This window comes from Schistocerca piceifrons, chromosome 3 (assembly GCF_021461385.2).
Source record: "Schistocerca piceifrons isolate TAMUIC-IGC-003096 chromosome 3, iqSchPice1.1, whole genome shotgun sequence".
Lineage (NCBI taxonomy): Eukaryota > Metazoa > Arthropoda > Insecta > Orthoptera > Acrididae > Schistocerca > Schistocerca piceifrons.
The window spans coordinates 39,117,424-39,133,414 of NC_060140.1; positions in this window are offsets into that span (position 1 = coordinate 39,117,424).

The following is a 15,991-nucleotide window of genomic DNA, read 5'->3' on the forward strand; positions in this document are numbered from 1 at the left end:
TGTTTTGAACCTTTCCTGTGAGACAAGTTTCAGATTGCGATGCTTCACATCAGGTTTACAGTATCCCTTGGACCTTCTTATTGACGATCATACACAGAAATTGCATCGAAATTTAATACAAATGCACAATGTATACTTAAGTACAAGAAGAGTGGCTCTTGTTACTGTCTATGTTTTGAACCACTCCTGTGAGTCCAGGTTTAGATTCCGATGCTTCACTTTAGGTTTACTGTATCCCTTGGACCTTCTTATTGACGATGAAACACAGAAATCGCATCGGATTCAAATACAAAGGCACAACGCCGACTTAAGTACAAGAAGACTGACTCTTCTTGCTGCCTATGTTTTGATCGCTCCTGATAGACCAGTTTTAGATTCCGATGCTTTACTTCAGGTTTACTGTATCCCTTGGACCTTCTTATTGACGATGAAACACAAAAATCGCAACGAAATTAAATACAAAATGCACAATATAGTTTTAAGTACAAGAAGACAGATTCCTCTAATTGCCTATGTTTTGAACCATTCCTGTGAGACCAGTTTTGGATTCCGATGCTTCACTTCAGGTTTACTGTATCCCATGGACCATCTTATTGACGATGATACAAAGAAATTGCATAGGTATTAAAAGACAAAAATCACAATGCCTACTTAAGTACAAGAAGACTGACTCTACTTACTGTCTATGTTTTGAACCTTTTCTGTGAGACCAGTTTTGATATCGATGCTTCACTTCAGGTTTACTGTATTCCTTGGACCTTTTTATTGACAATGAAACACAGAAATTGCATCCAAATGAAATACAAAAGGCACAATGCCGACTAACGTACAAAAGTACTGACTCTTCTTACGTTCTATGATTTGAGCCTTTCCTGTGAGACCTGTTTATAGATATCCATGCTTCACATAAGGTTTACTGTATGCCTTGGACCTTCCTACTGACGATGAAACACAGAAAATGCATCGGATTTAAATACAAAAGGCACAATGCCTACTTAAGTACAGGAAGACTGACTCTTCGTACTGTCTATGTTTTGAACCTGTCCTGTGAGACCAGTTTTAGATTCCCATGCTTCACTTCAGGTTTACTGTATCCCTTGGACATTCTTATTGACGATGAAACACTGAAATTGCATCGGAATAAAATACAAAGGCTAAATGGCGACTTAAGTACAGGAATACTGACTCTTCTTACTGTCTACGTTTTGAGCATTTCCTGTGTGACCAGTTTTAGTTCCGATGCTTCACTTCAGGTTTACTGTATCCCTTAGTCCTCTATATTGACACTGAAACACAGAAATTGCATCGGAATTAAATACAAAACGCACAATGTCGACTCAAGTACAATAAGTCTGGCTCTTCTAACTGTCTATGTTTTGAGCCCATCCTGTGAGCCCAGTTTCAGATTCCGATGCTTCACTTCAGGTTTACTGTATCCCTTGGATCTTCTTATTGACGATGGAACATTGAAATTGCATCGGAATTAAATACAAATGGCGCAATGCCGACTTAAGTACAAGACGGCTGACTCTTCTTACTCTCTATGTTTTGAACCTTTCCTGTACGACCAGTTTTAGATACCGATGCTTCACTTCAGGCTTACTGTATCCCCTGGACGTTCTTATTGGCGATGAAACACAGAAATGGCGTCGGAATTAAATACAAAACGCACAATGCCGACTTAGGTACAAGAAGACTGACTCTTCTTACTGTCTATGTTTTGAACCTTGCCTGTGCGACCAGTTACAGCTTGCGATGCTTTACTGCAGGTTTACCGTATCCCATGGACCATCTTATTGACGATGAAACACAGATATTTCATCGAAATTAAATCCAAAAGGCACAATGCAGACTTATGTACATGAATACTGACTCTTCTTACTGTCTGTGCTTTGAACGTTACTTGTGAGATGAGTTTCAGATTCCGATGCGTCACTTCAGGTTTACTGTATCCCTTCGACCTTCTTGCTGACGATGATACACAGAAATTGCATCGGAATTAAATACGAAAGGCACAATGCCGACTTAGGTACATCTAGACTGACACTTCTTACTGTCTATGTTTGAACCAATCCTGTGAGACCAGTTTTACATATCGATGCTTCACTTCAGATTTACTGTATCCCTTTTACGTTCTTATTGACGATGAAACACATAAACTGCGTAGGAACTAAATACAAAAGGCACAATGCCGACCTATGTACAAGAAGAGTGACTCGTCTAACATTCTTTGATTTCAGCGTTTCCTGTGAGACCAGTTTTAGATTCCGATGCTTCACTTCAGGTTTACTGTATCCCTAGGACCTTCTTATAGACGATGAAACACAGAAATTGCATCGGAATTAAATACAAAGGGACAATGCCGACTTAAGTACAAGAAGACAGACTATTCTTCCTGTCCATCCTTTGAACCTCTCCTGCGAGACCAGTTTTAGATTCCGATTCAACACTTGAGTATTACTGTATCCCATGGACCTTCTTATTGACGATGAAACACAGATATTGCATGGGAATTAAATACAAAAGGTTCAAAGCCGGCTTAAGAACAAGTGGACTAATTCTTCTTACACTCTATGATTTGAGCCATTCCTGTGAGACCAGTTTTAGATATCGATGCTTCACTTCGTGTTTACAGTATTCCTTGGACCTTCTTATTGACGATGGAAGTCAGAATATGCATCGGAATTAAATACAAAAGGCTCAATGCCGATATAAGTACAAGTAGACGGGCTCTTCTTACTGTCTATGTTTTGAACCTTTCCTATGAGACCGGTTTTAGATTCCGATGCATCACTTCAAGTTAACTGTATCCCTTCGACCTTCTTATTGACGATGAAACACAGAAATTGCATCGAAATTAAATACAAAATTCACAATGCCGACTTAAATACAAGTAGACTGACTTTTCACACATTCTATGATTTGAGTCTTTGCTGTGAGACCAGTTTTAGATTATGACGCTTCACTTCAGGTTTACTGTATCCCTAGGATCTTCTTATTGACGATGAAACACAGAAATTGCATCGGAATTAAAAACAAAAGGCACAATGCCGACTTAAGCACAAGAAGACTGACTCTGCTTACTGTCCATGATTTGAACCTTTCCTGTGAGAGCAGTTTTAGATTCCGATGCTTCACTTCAGGTTTACTGTATCCTTTGGACCCTATTATTGACGATGAGACACAGAAATTGCAAGGAATTAAATACCTAAATGCACAATGCCGACTTCAGTACAAGAGGACTGACTCTTCCCACATTCTATTATTTGAGCCCTTCCTCTGTGAAAAGTTTTAGATATCGATGCGTCACTTCAGGTTTACTGTATCCCTTGGACCTTCGCATTGCCTATGAAACACAGAAATTGCATCGGAATTAAATAGAAAATGCACAATGGCGATATAAGTACAAGAAGATTGACTCTTCTTAATGTCTATGTTTTGAACCTTTCCTGTGAGACCAGTTTTAGATTCCTAAGCTTCACTTCGTGTTCACTGTATATCTTGGACCTTCTTATTGACGATGAAACGCAGAATTTGCATCGGAATTAAATACAAAAGGCACAATGCCGACTTAAGTACAAGAAGACTGACTCTTTTTACTGTCTATGTTTTGAACCTTTCCTGTACGACCAGTTTTAGATTGCGATGCTTCACTTCAGGTTTACTGTATCCCCTGGACCTTCTTATTGGCGATGAAACACAGAAATGGCATCGGAATAAAATTCAAAAGGCACAATGCCGACTTAAGTACAAGAAGACTGACTCCTCTTACTGTCTGTGTTTTGAACACTATCCTGTGAGACCAGTTTTAGTTTCCGATATCTCTCTTCAGGTTAACTGTATCCCTTGGACTTTCTTATTGACGATGAAACATAAAAATTGTATCGGAATTAAATACAAAAGGCACAATGACGGCTTAAGTACAAGAGGGCTGACTCTTCTTACATTCTATGATTTGAGCCTTTCCTGTGAGACCAGTTTCAGATTCCGATGCTTCACTTCAGGTTTACTGTAGCCCTTGGACCTTCTTATTGACGATGAAACACAGAAATTCCATGGGAATTAAATACAATATGCACAATGCCGTCTTAACTACAAGTGGTCTTACTCATCTTACATTCTAACATTTGAGCCTTTCCTGTGAGACCTGTTTTACATATCGATGCTTCACTTCAGGTTTACAGTATCCTTTGGACCTTCTTATTGACGATGAAACACAGAAATTGCATCGGAATTAAATACAAAAGCCACATTGCCGACTTAAGTACAAGAGGTTGGACTCTTATTACATTCTGTGTTTCGAGCCATTCCTGTGAGACCAGTTATAGATTCCTAAGCTTCACTTCAGGTTTACTGTATCGCTTGGACCATCTTATTGACGATGAAACACAGAAATTGCATCGGAATTAAATACAAAAAACACAATGGCGAGTTAAGGACAAGAAGACTGACTCTTCTTACTGTCTATGCTTTGAAACTTTCCTGTGATACAAGTTATCGATTCCGATGCTTCACTTCAGGTTTCCTGTATCACTTGGACCTTCTTATTGACGATGAAACACAGAAATTGCATCGGAATTAAGTACAAAAGGATCAATGCCGACATAAGTACAAGTAGACGGGCTCCTCTTACTGTCTATATTTTGATCCTCTCCTATGAGACCAGTTTTAGATTCCGATGCTTCACTTCAGGTTTACTGTTTCCCTTGGACCTTCTTATTGACGATGAAACACAGAAATTGCATCGGTATTAAATACAAAAGGCACAATGCCGACTTACTTGCAAGAAGACTGACTCTTCATACTGTCTATGCTTTGAACCTTTCCTGTGAGAATAGTTTTAGATTCCGATGCTTCACTTCAGGTTTACTGTACCCCTTGGACATTCTTATAGACGATGAAACATAGAAATTGCATCGGAATTAAATAAAAAAGGCACAATGCCGATTTAAGTACAAGAAGAGTGACACTTCATACTGTTATTTGTTTTGAGCCTATCCTGTGATACCAGTTTTAGATTCCGATGTTTCCCTTCAGGTTTACTCTATTCCTTGGACCATCGTATTGACGACGAAACACAGAAATACAATCGGAATTAAATACAAAAAGCCAAAATGCCGACTTAAGTACAAGAGGTTTCACTCTTTTTGCAATCTATGAATTTAGCCTTTCCTGTGAGACCAGTTATAGATTCCGAAGCCTCACTTCAGGTCTACTGTATCGCTTGGATCATCGTATTGACGATGAAACCCAGAAATTCATCGGAATTAAATACAAAAGGCACAATGCCGACCAAAGTACAGGAAGACTGACTCTCCTTACTGTCAATGTTCTGAACCTTCCCTGAGATACAAGTTTTGGATTCCGATGCTTCACTTCTGGTTTACTGTATCCCTTGGACCATCTTATTGACGATGAAACACAGAAATTGCATCGGAATTAAATACAAAAGGCACAATGCCGACTTACTTACAAGAAGATAGACTCTTCTTACTGTCTATGCTTTGAACCTTTCCTGTGAGAACAGTTTTAGATTCCGATGCTTCACTTCAGGTTTACTGTACCCCTTGGACATTCTTATTGACGTTGAAACATTGAAATTGCATCGGAATTAGATAAATAAGGGACAATGCCGACTTAAGTACAAGAAGACTGACACTTCACAGTGTTATACGTTTTGAGCCTCTCCTGTGATACCAGTTTTAGATTCCGATGTTTCCCTTCAGGTTTACTCTATTTCTTGGACCTTTGTATTGACGACGACACACAGAAATACAATCGGATTTAAATAGAAAAAGCCACAATGCCGACTTAAGTACAAGAGGTTTGACTCTTATTGCAATATATGATTTTAGCCTTTCCTGTGAGACCAGTTATAGATTCCGATGCCTCACTTCAGGTTTACTGTATCGCTTGGATCATCGTATTGACGATGAAACCCAGAAATTGTATCGGTGATAAATACAAAAGGCACAATGCCGACTTAGGTACAAGAAGACTGACTCTTCTTTCTGCCTATGGTTTGAACCTTTCCTATGAGACCAGTTTTAGATTCCGATGCTTCACTTCAGGTTTACTGTATCCCTTGGACCATCTTATTGACGATGAAACACAGAAATTGCATCGGAATTAAATACCAAAGGCACAATGCCGACTTAGGTACAAGAGGACTGACCCTTCTTACATTCTATGATTTGAGCCTCTCCTGTGAGACCAGGTTCAGATATCGATGCTTCACCTCAAGTTTACTGTATCCCTAGGACCTTCTTATTGACGATCAATCACAGATATTGCATCGGAATTAAATATAAATGGCACAATGCCAACTTAAGTACAATAAGACTGACTCTTCTTTCTGACTATGTTTGAACCTATCCTGTGAGACCAGTTTTAGATTCCGATGCTTCACTTATGGTTTATTGTATCCCTTGGACCTGCTTATAGACGATGAAGCACATAAATTGCATCGGAATTAAATACAAAAGGCACAATGCCGATTAAAGTACAAGAAGACTGAATCTTCTTATTGTCTTCGTTTTGAGCCTTTCTTGTGATACCAGTTTTAGATACCGTTGCTTCATTTCAGATTTACTGTCTCCCATGGCCCTACTTCCTGATGATGAAACACAGACAATGCGTCGGAATTAAATTCAAAAGGCACAATAGCGCCTTAATTACAAGGAGACTGACTCTTCTTACTGTCTGTGTTCTGATCCTTTCCTGTGAGACCAGTTTTAGATGACGGTGATTCACTTCAGGTTTACTGTATCACTTGGACGTTCTTTTTGACGATGAAACACAGAACTTGCATCGGAATTAAATAGAAAAGCTAAATGCCGACTTAAGTACAAGAAGACTGACTCTTCTTACTGTCTATGTTTTGAGCATTTCCTGTGTGACCAGTTTTAGTCTCCGATGCTTCACTTCAGGTGTACTGTATCCCTTAGACCTCTATATTGACATTGAAACACAGAAATTGCATCGGAATTAAAAACGAAAGGCACAATGCCGACTTAAGTACAAGAAGGCCTACTCTTCGTATTGTCTGTGTTTGAACCTTTCCTGTGAGACCAGTTTTAGATTCCGATGCTTCACTCCAGGTTTACTGTATACCTTGGACCTTCTTATTGACGATGAAACACAGAAATTGTATCGGTGATAAATACAAAAGGCACAATGCCGACTTAGGTACAAGAAGACTGACTCTTCTTTCTGCCTATGTTTTGAACCTTTCCTATGAGACCAGTTTTAGATTCCGATGCTTCACTTCAGGTTTACTGAATCTCTTGGTCTATCTTATTGCCGATGAAACACAGAAAATGCATCGGAATCAAATACAAAAGCACAATGCCGACTAAAGTACAACAGCAGTGACTCTTCTTACATTCTATGATTTGAGACATTCCTTAGAGACCAGTTTTAGATATCGATGCATCACCTCAGGTATACTGTATCCCTTGTACCTTGGTATTCACGATGAACCACAGAAATCGCATCGGAATTATATACAAATGGCACAATGCCGACTTAAGTACAAGAAGACTCACTCTTCTCACTGTCTTTGTTTGAACCTTTCCTGTGAGATCAGTTTTAGATTCCGATGCTTCACTTCAGGTTTACTGAATCCCTAGGACCTTCTTATAGACGATGGAACACAGGAGTTCCATCGGAATTAAATACAAAGGGCTCAATGTCGACTTAAGTACAAGAAGACTGACTTTTCATACTGTCCATTCTCTGAACCTCTCCTGCGAGACCAGTTTTAGATTCCATTGCATCACTTGAGGATTACTGTATCCCTTGGACCTTCTTTTTGACGATGAAACACAGAAATTGCATCGGAATTAAATATAAAAGGCACAATGCCGACTTAGGTACAAGAAGACTGACTCTTCTTACTGTCTATGCTTTGAACCTTGCCTGTGCGACCAGTTACAAATTCCGATGCTTCACTTCTGGTTTACTGTATCCCTTGAACATTCTTATTGTTGATGAAACACAGAAATTGAATCGGAATTAAATACAAAAGGCATAATGCCGATTTAAGCACCAGAAGACTGACTCATCTTAATGTCTATGTTTTGAGCCTTTCCTGTAACACCAGTTTTAGATTCCGATGCTTCTCTACTGGTTTACTGTATCCCATGGACCATCTTATTGACGATGAAACACAGATATTGCATCGGAATTAAATTCAAAAAAGGCACAATGCAGACTTACGTACATGAAGACTGACTCTTCTTACTGTCAGTGCTTTGAACGATATCTGTGAGATGAGTTTCAGATTTCGATGCTTCACTTCAGGTTTACAGAATCCTTTGGACCTTCTTATTGACGATGAAACACAAAAATTGCATCGGAATTATATACGAAAGGCACAATGCCGACTTAAGTACTAGAAGACTTACTCATCTTTCTGTCGAAATTTTGAACCATTCCTGTGGGACCAGTTTTAGATTCCGATGCTTCACATCAGGTTTACTGTATCCCTTTTACCTTCCTATTGACGATGAAACACAGAAATTGCGAGGAATTAAATACAAAAGGCACAATGCCGACTTATGTACAAGAAGAGTGACTCGTGTAACCTTCTTTGATTTGAGCGTTTCCTGTGAGACCAGTTTTAGATTCCGATGCTTCACTTCAGGTTTACTGTGTCCCTAGGACCTTCTTATAGACGATGAAACACAGAAATTGCATCGGATTTACATACAAAGGGCACAATGCCGACTTAAGTACAAGAAGACTGACTATTCATACTGTCCATCCTTTGAACCTCTCCTGCGAGACCAATTTTTTATTCCAATGCATCACTTGAGTATTACTGTATCCCTTGGACCTTCTTATAGACGATGAAACACAGAAATTGCATGGGAATTAAATACAAAAGGCACAATGCCGGCTTAAGTACAAGTGGACTAACTCTTCTTACACTCTATGATTTGAGCCTTTCGTGTGAGACCAGTTTTAGAAATCGATGCTTCACTTCAGGTTAACGGTATCCCTTGGACCTTCTTTTTGATGATGAAACACAGAAATTGCATCGGAATTACATACAAAGGGCACAATGCCGACTTAAGTACAAGAAGACTGACTATTCTTACTGTCCATCATTTGAACCTCTCCTGCGACACCAGTTTTAGATTCCGATGCATTACTTGTGGATTACTGTATCCCTTGGACCTTCTTATTGATGATGAAACACAGAAATTGCATCGAAATTAAATACAAAAGGCTCAATGCCGACTTAAGTACAAGAAGACTGACTCTTCTTACTGTCTATGTTTTGAACCTTTCCTGTACGACCAGTTTTAGATACCGATGCTTCACTTCGGGCTTACTGTATCCCCTGGACTTTCTTATTGGCGATGAAACACAGAAATGGCATCGGAATTAAATCCAAAAGGCACAATGCAGACTTAAGTACAAGAAGACTGACTCTTCTTTCTGTCTATGTGTTGAACTTTACTGAGAGACCAGTTTTAGATGCCGATGGTTAACTTCAGGTATACTGTATCCTTCGGACCTTCTTATTGATGATGAAACACAAAAATTGCATGGGAATTAAATATAAAATGCACAATGCCGACTTAGGTGCAAGAAGACTGACTCTTCTTACTGTCTATGTTCTGAACCTTGCCTGTGCGACCAGTTACAGCTTCTGATGCTTCACTGCAGGTTTACTGTATCCCATGGACCATCTTATTGACGATGAATCACAGATATTGCATCGAAATTAAATCCAAAAGGCACAATGCAGACTTATGTACAAGAATACTGACTCTTCTTACTGTCTGTGCTTTTAACGTTACCTGTGAGATGAGTTTCAGATTACGATGCGTCACTTCAGGTGTACTGTATCCCTTCGACCTTCTTACTGACGATGATACACAGAAATTGCATCGGAAATTAATACGAAAGGCACAATGCCGACTTAGGTACAACTAGACTGATTCTTCTTACTGTCTATGTTTCAACCAATCCTGTGAGACCAGTTTTACATATCGATGCTTCACTTCAGGTTTACTGTATCCCTTTTACGTTCTTATTGACGATGAAACACATGAATTGCGTAGGAATTAAATACAAAAGGCACAATGCCGACTTATGGACAAAAAGAGTGACTCGTCTAACATTCTTTGATTTCAGCGTTTCCTGTGAGACCAGTTTTAGATTCCGATGCTTCACTTCAGGTTTACTGTATCCCTAGGACCTTCTTATAGACGATGAAACACAGAAATTGCATCGGAATTAAATACAAAGGCACAATGCCGACTTAAGTACAAGAAGACAGACTATTCTTACTGTCCATCCTTTGAACCTCTCCTGCGAGACCAATTTTAGGTTTCGATGCATCACTTGAGGATAACTGTATCCCTTCGACCTTCTTATTGACGATGAAACACAGAAATTGCATCGGAATTTAATACAAAAGGCACAATGCCCTTTTAAGCACAAGAAGACTGACTCTGCTTACTGTCCATGATTTGAACCTTTCCTGTGAGAGCAGTTTTAGATTCCGATGCTTCACTTCAGGTTTACTGTATCTCTTGGACCTTATTATTGACGATGAGACACAGAAATTGCAAGGAATTATATACCTAAATGCACAATGCCGACTTTAGTACAAGAGGACTCACTCTTCCCACATTCTATTATTTGAGCCCTTCCTGTGTGAAATGTTTTAGATATCGATGCGTCACTTCAGGTTTACTGTATCCCTTGGACCTTCGCATTGCATATGAAACACAGAAATTGCATCGGAATTAAATAGAAAAAGCACAATGGCGATATAAGTACGAGAAGATTGATTCTTCTTACTGTGTATGCTTTGAACCTTTCCTGTGAGACCAGTTTTAGATTCCTAAGCTTCACTTCCTGTTCACTGTATCCCATTGGACCTTCTTATTGACGATGAAAAGCAGAATTTGCATCGGAATTAAATACAAAAGGCAGAATGGCGACATAAGTACAAGTAGACGGGCTCTTCCTACTGTCTACGTTTTGAAACTTTTATATGAGACCAGTTTTAGATTCCGATGCTTCACTTCAGGTTTACTGTATCCCCTGAACCTTCTTATTGGCGATGAAACACAGAAATGGCATCGGAATAAAATACAAAAGGCACAATGCCGACGTAAGTACAAGAAGACTGACTCTTTTTTCTGTCTATGTGTTGAACCTTTACTGTGAGACCAGTTTTAGATTCCGATGGTTAACTTCAGGTATACTGTATACCTCAGACCGTCTTATTGACGATGAAACACTAAATGCATTGGAATTAAATACAAAAGGGACAATGCCGACTTAATACAAGAAGACAGACTCTTCTTACTGTCTATTCTTTGAACCTTTCCTGTGAGACAGTTTTAGATTTCGATGCTTAACTTGAGGTTTACTGTATCCCTTGGACCTTCTCATTGACGATGAAACACAGATATTGCATCGGAATTAAATACAAAAGCCACAATGCCGACTTAAGTATAAGAAGACTTACTCTTCTTACTGTCTATGATTTGAACCATTCCTGTGAGACCAGTTTTCGATTCCGATGCTTCACTTCAGGTTACTGTATCCCTTTGACCTTCTTATTGACGAAGAAACACAGAAATATCAACGGAAATTAATACAATGGGATCAATTCCGACTTCAGTACAAGAAGACTGACTCTTCTTACTGTCTATGATTTGAAACTTTCCTGTGAGACCAGTTTTCGATTCCGATGCTTCACTTCAGGTTTACTCGATCCCTTGGACCTTCTCAATGACGATGAAACACAGAATTTGCATCGGAATTAAAAACAAAAGGCACAATGCCGACTTAAGTACAAGAAGACTGACTCTTCTTACTGTCTATGTTGTGAACCTTTCCTGTGAGACTAGTTTTAGATTCCGATGCTTCACTTCAGGTTTACTGCATCCCTCGGACCTTCTTATTGACGATTAAAAACAGAAATTGTATCGGAATTAAATACAAAAAGCAGAATGACGACTTATGCACAAGAAGGCTGACTCTTCTTACATTCTAAGAAAAGAGACTTTCCTGTGAGACCAGTTTTAGATAACGATGCTTCACTTCAGGTTTACTGTATCGCTTGGACCATCTTATTGACGATGAAACACAGATATTGCATCGGAAGTAAATTCAAAACGCACAATACCGATTAAAGTACAAGAAGACTGAATGTTCTTACTATCTACGTTTTGAGCCTTTCTTGTGGTACCAGTTTTAGATACCGTTGCTTCACTTCAGATTCACTGTATGCCATGGAGCTACTAACTGACGATGAAAAACAGACAATGCATCGGAATTAAATACAAAAGGCACAATGCCACCTTAAGTACATGGAGAATGACTCTCCTTACATTCTAACATTTGAGCCTTTCCTGTGAGACCAGTTTTAGATTCCTATGTTTCATTTCAGGTTTACTGTATCGCTTGGACCTTCTTATTGACGATGAAACACAGAAATTGCATCGGAATTTAATACAAAAAACACAATGCCGAGTTAAGATCAGGAAGACTGACTCTTCTCACTGTCTGTGCCTTGAAACTTTCCTGTGATACAAGTTTTCGATTCCGATCCTTCACTTCAGGTTTACTGTATCCCTTGGACCTCCTTATTGCCGATGAAACACAGAAATTGCATCGGAATTAAGTACAAAAGGCTCAATGCCGTCATATGTACAAGTAATCGGGCTCTTCTTACTGTCTATGTTTGAACCTTTCGTGTGAGAATAGTTTTGGATTCCGATGCTTCACTTCAGGTTTACTGTATCCCTTGGACCTTCATATTGACGATGATACACAGAAATTGCATCGGAATTAAATACGAAAGGCACAATGCCGACTTAGGTACAAGAAGACTGATTCTTCTTACTGTCTATGTTTGAACCAATCCTGTGAGACCAGTTTTGCATATCGATGCTTCACTTCAGGGTTACTGTATCCCTTTTACCTTCTTATTGACGATGAAACACAGTAATTGCGTAGGAATTAAAAACAAAAGGCACAATGCCGACTTATGTACAAGAAGAGTGACTCTTCTAACATTCTTTGATTTCAGCGTTTCCTGTGAGACCAGTTTTAGATTCCGATGCTTCACTTTAGGTTTACTGTATCCCTTGGACCTTCTTATAGACGATGAAACACAGAAATTGCATCGGAACTAAATGCAAAGGCACAATGCCGACTTAAGTACAAGAAGACTGACTATTCTTACTGTCCATCATTTGAACCTCTCCTGCGAGACCAGTTTTAGTTTCCGATGCATCACTGTAGGTTTACTGTATCCCTTGGACCTTCTTATTGACGATACAACACGGAAATTGCATGGGAATTAAATACAAAAGGCTCAATGGCGTCTTAATTACAAGTAGACAGGCTCTTCTTACTGTCTATGTTTTGAATCGTTCCTATGAGACCAGTTTTAGATTCCGATGCATCACTTCAGGTTTACTGTATCCCTTGGACCTTCTTATTGACGATGAAACACAGAAATTGCATCGAAATTAAATACAAAATCCACAATGCCGACTTAAATACAAGTAGACTGACTCTTCACACATTCTATGATTTGAGCCTTTACTGTGAGACCAGTTTTAGATTCCTAAGCTTTACTTCGTGTTCACTGTATCCCTTGGACCTTCATATTGACGATGAAATGCAGAATTTGCATCGGAATTAAATACAAAAGGCACAATGCCGACTTAAGTACAAGAAGACTGACTCTTCTTACTGTCTATGTTGGAACCTTTCCTGTACGACCAGTTTTAGTTTCCGATGCTTCACTTCAGGTTTACTGTCTCCCTTGGACCTTCACATTGGCGATGAAACACAGAAATGGCATCGGAATTAAATACAAAACGCACAATGCCGACTTAAGTACAAGAAGACTGACTCTTCTTTCTGTCTATGTGTTGAACCTTTATTGTGAGACCATTTTTAGATTCCGATGGTTAACTTCAGGTATACTGTATCCCTCGGGCCTTCTTATTGACGATGAAACACTAAATGCATTGGAATTAAATACAAATGCACAATGCCGACTTAAGAACAAGAAGACTGACTCTTTTTACAGTCTGTGTTTTGAACCTTTCCTGAGAGACCAGTTTCTGATTCCGATGCCTCACTTCAGGTTTACTGAATCCCTTGGACCTTATTATTGGCGACGAAACACAGAAATTGCATCGGAATTAAATACAATAGGCACAATACCGACTTAAGTTCAAGAAGACAGACTCCTCGAACTGTCTATGTTTTGAACCGTTCCTGTGAGACCATTTTTAGATCCCGATGTTTTACTTCAGGTTTGCAGTATCTCTTGGACCTTCTTATTGACGATGAAACACAAGAAATGCACGGAATTAAATACAAAAGACACAATGCCGACATCAGTACAAAAAGACTGACTCTTCTTACTGTCTATGTATTGAACCTTTCCTGTGAGACCAGTTTTGGATTGCGATGCTTCACATCTGTCTTACTGTATCCCTTGGATCATCTTATTGATGATGAATCACAGAGATTGCATCGAAACTAGATATAAAATGCACAATGCAGACTTAAGTACAAGAAGACAGGCTCTTCTTACTGTCTATGCTTTTAACCTTTCCTGTGAGACAGGTTTAGATTTCGATGCTTCACTTCAGGTTTACTGTATCCCTTGGACCTTCCTATTGACGATGAAACACAGAAATTGCATCGAAATTAACTACAAAGGGCTCAATGCCGACTTAAGTACAAGAAGACTGACGCTTCTTACAGTCTATGGACCTTCCTATTGACGATGAAACACAGAAATTGCATCGGAATTAAATACAAAAGGCACAAATCCGATTCGAGTACAAGAAGGCTGACTATTCTTACTGTCTATGGCTTGAACCTTTCGTGAGAGACCACTTTTAGATTCCGATGTTTCACTTCAGATTTACTGTATCCCTTGGACATTCTTATTGACGATGAAACACAGAAATTGCATCGGAATTAAATACAAAAGCACAATGCCGACTTAAGTATAAGAGTACTGACTCCTCTTACGTTCAATAAATTGAGCCTTTCCTATGAGACCAGTTTTAGATATCGATGCTTCACTCCAGGTTTACTGTATCCCTTGGTCCTTCTTATTGAAAACGAAGCACAGAAATTGCATCGGAATTTAATACAAGTGGCACAATGCTGACTAAAGTTCAAGAAGACTGACTCTTCTTACTGTTTGTGCCTTGAACCTTTCCTGTGAGACCAGTTTTAGATTCCGATGCTTTACTTGAGGTTTACTGTATGCCATGGACCTTCTTATTGACGATGAAACACAGATATTGCATCGGAATTAAATACAAAAGCCACAATGCCGACTTTAGTACAAGAAGACTTACTCTTCTTACTGTCTATGTTTTGAACCATTCCTGTGAGACCAATTTTAGATTCCGATGCTTCACTTCAGGTTACTGTATCCCTTGGACCTTCTTATTGACGATTAAACACAGAAATTGTATCGGAACTAAATACAAAAGGCAGAATGCCGACTTATGCACAAGAGGACGGACTCTTTTTACATTCTAAGGTTTGAGACATTCCTGTGAGACCAGTTTTAGATTCCGATGCTTCACTTCACTATTACTGTATCCCTTGGACTTATTTATTGACGAAGAAACACAGAAATTGCATCGGAATTAAAAACAAAATGCACAATGCCGACTTAAGTACATGAAGACTGGCTCCTCTTACTGTCTGTGTTTTGAACGCAATCCTGTGAGACCAGTTTTAGTTTCCGATTCCTCTCTTCAGGTTAACTGTATCCCTTGGACTTTCTTATTGACGATGAAACACAAAAATTGCATCGGAATTAAATACAAAAGGCACAATGGCGGCTTAAGTACAAGAACACTGACTATTCTTACTGTCAGGGCCTTGAACTATTGCTGTGAGACCAGTTTTAGATTCCGGTGCTTCACTTTAGGTTAACTGTATCCCTAGGACCTTTTTATTGACG